Source organism: Hipposideros armiger, unplaced genomic scaffold, assembly GCF_001890085.2.
Source record: "Hipposideros armiger isolate ML-2016 unplaced genomic scaffold, ASM189008v1 scaffold_28, whole genome shotgun sequence".
Lineage (NCBI taxonomy): Eukaryota > Metazoa > Chordata > Mammalia > Chiroptera > Hipposideridae > Hipposideros > Hipposideros armiger.
In genome coordinates this window covers 3828096-3831250 of record NW_017731378.1, presented here as the reverse complement: position 1 = coordinate 3831250, position 3155 = coordinate 3828096, and the positions used below count along the sequence as shown (strand labels likewise).

The 3155-nt window shown below is 42.0% G+C and overlaps 1 protein-coding gene across 1 annotated transcript in view; it reads left to right on the top strand.

The window, feature by feature from the left end:
• Positions 1-3155, top strand: part of ARMH3 (armadillo like helical domain containing 3) — a 192084-nt gene that overhangs the window by 92638 nt on the left and 96291 nt on the right. The window lies entirely within an intron of this gene.

The following is a 3155-nucleotide window of genomic DNA, read 5'->3' as shown; positions in this document are numbered from 1 at the left end:
CTTGGATTCCAAAGGAACATTGTGTGATTTGAGAAGGTACAGGATTTTAAGGAGTTTTAATGTACCTATGTATTTTTAGCATAGCTTACAAGAGGAAGTGGGTATTGGATAAAAATCTTTCTTGCCAACTGTTTGGTGATTGGCTCATTGAAAATTCACCCTGCAGCCATAGTAAGTTTGAGTGAGGATTCTAGTCAAACCTACCTGGAGTGTGAAAGGTCAGGAAAGGTTTCTTTAGATTGCACAGAAACAGAAATCCACTCAGTAAAACTATTTATTAAAATCCCCAACTTAGGCCAGGCGAGTGGCTCAGTTGGTTAAAAGTTAGCTTAAGAGCAAGAGCGCTGAGCAACAGGGCCGCCAGTTTGATTCCCACATGGGCCAGTGATGCTGTGCCTGAACTGAGCTGTCTCTGAGCTGCCAACAGGTTGCAGGATAGCTCAGCTGGTGGGAGCACGTGCTCCTAATAAGACTGCCTTTTCGATGGTGGGCTACACCCACCCGCAACTAAGACTGAACTCGGACTTTGAGCTGAGCTGCTGCCCGGAACAGCTCAGTGGATAGAGCGTGTGCTCTTAACAACAAGGCTACCCGGTTTGACTCTCGCATGGGATGGTGGCTACGCCCACTTGCAACCAAGATTGTAACACAACACCTTGAGCTTAGAGGCCATGAGCTGCCAACAGGCAGCCAGATGGTAACTGGAACCCTCAACTAAGATTGAAGAACAACAACTTGGCTGGTCCCTCTCCCCAATTCCCCAACACTGTTCCCCTCCCCCAATTCCCCAATTAAAAAAAAAATCCCCAACTTATAAGCCATATTGAGGTGTAATTGATATATAATAAACTGCACTCATTTAAAGTAGTATACAATATTTTATAAGTTTTGTCATATGTATACGTACAATCAAGACAATAAACATATCTATCAACTCCTAAAAGTTTCCTTGTATCCCTTTATGACCCTCTTTACCTCTATCCTTTGACCCCCATCCCTGGGTAACCACTGATCTGCTTTCTGTCACTGTGGATTCGTTTGTTTTATCCCTTCTGTTGAAACTATTTGTTAAAACTCCATGTTTTGGTTTTTTTTTTAAGTTGCCAAAAAGGACAGTTTATTAGAAGTAAAAATACATTTCAAAGAAGCAGAAGTGGGCCCGAGCAGTAGCGAATGGCTCAAGGGCCATTATTAGAGAGAAAGTACACTCCAAAGAGTTTGGAGCGGGCCAAGCAAAAGAGCTCAAAAGGCCTAAAAACTCCATCTTCTGTTTGGGACGCCAGAATCATGAAGTAGTAGAAGGAAACGGTGGAAAAGAAGGATTGTCTAGGAGGACAAATTTTTTTTTCCTAATAGACTTTATTTTTCACAGGCAAAGAAAACTTTTAAGAGAGCCATGTGTAGCTTTGCTATTATGTCTTAGGCAGTGGGAGCAGGGCCTTGTATTAGTAGTATGTTTTCAACTACAAGTATCTCAAAAAACTCAGACTTAAACTATTTTAAATAATAGGAAAATTTTTTACTTTATAAGAATTATAGGAAATGACAGTTCTGGAATGGTGTGATTGGTTGCTCAACAATGTTTGCAAGGACCTAAGTTTTTTTCTACGTCTCTGCTTTCAGTCTCAGTGTAACAGCTTTAGCATCAGGTCAGCTCCTCTCAGAATAGCAAGTTCCTGTTGTCACATCAAGACACATGTCTCTTTTTTTAGGAGCTAGGAAGTCTTCCATGAGAGCACTCTAGCAGACTTCCCATTGGCCAGTGTGCTCAGTGCACCTCATCTACGCGGTTTACCAACCTCCTTGCTTTCAAGAAGGTAGAATTTTCTGAGGGTGAAGAGCTGCCCTAGAGGCTTTAGCATCTATTAATAGATGAATAAAGATGTCTTTCAATGAGGAAAGGAAAGGAGTGAGGGAGATATTTTATAGAAGCCTGTCATACCTGCTGAACTGGGCTGTGTACACAGTCAAATGAGATAAACCCTTGTAGCTAGAGCAATGAGATAAGAGAGGCTATCTGGGAACGCTCAGATCTGCCAAGGGTATTAAAATGTTAACCACGGGACACTCTTAGGAAAGTGAAAAATTTCCTAAATGAAACACAACAAACGGAGATAGCATGTTTTAGTACTCTGTTTTGTATAAACTGTGATGAAACTTCTGGTGGAAAAAACCATTATTTTAAGTCAAGTTTTTTGAGGTATATTTTTTATGTATAATAAAATTTATTATTATTTTTAAGATTTTATTGGGGAATTAAGGAAGGGGAACAGCCAAGTTGTTGTCCTTCAACCTTAGTTGTTGAGGGCGCAGCCAGCTCAGCTCCAAGTCTAGTCGCCAGTCGGCAGCCTGTTGGCAGCTCACAGCTGGTCAGCTCAAGGTGCCGTTTTAGTGGTGGGTGGGCATAGCCCACCATCCCATGCAGGAGTCGAACTGGAAATCTTGTTGCTAAGAGTGCACGCTCTAACTACTGAGCCATCTGGCTGCCTGTCAGCAATTCAGGGCAGCTCTGTTCAAGGTGCTGTGTTCAATCTTAGTTGCAGGTGGCCATAGCCCACTACCCCATGTGGGAGTCAAACAGGCAACCTTGTTTTTAGAAGCATGTGCTCTTACCATCTGAGGCGTCGTGGCAGCTCAGTGGCAGCTCAGCTCTGGAGCAGCTCGCTGGCTTATGTGGGAATTGAACTGGCGACCCTGTTGCTCAGAGCTCATGCGCCCAACCAACTGAGCCACTTGCTGGCCCAATAAAATTCACTTTTTAATGTGCAGTTCTGAGTTTTGACAAATGCAGCTAGAAGTGTAATTATCATAAAAATTCAAGATATAGAAGAGTTTCCTTATCCCTAAAATTTCTCCTGTGCCCCTGTGAGGTCAACTCTTCACCCACCTTCACCCCTAGCAACCATTGATCTGTTCCCTGTCCATGTAGTTTGGTCTTTTCTTAAAAAAAAAAAAAAAATTACACACACACAAAATATATAGATATAGATATATAGTTATAGACGGGATCATACAGTTTTTTGAGTCTGGCTTTTAATTAGTATTCATTTGAAATTCATCCATGTTGATGCATGTAGCAGTAGTTTATTCCTTCCCCCCCCCCCCTTTGGTGCGTTTTTTACTTCAAGTAATGTTAGTGACAACTGAGGGTATTG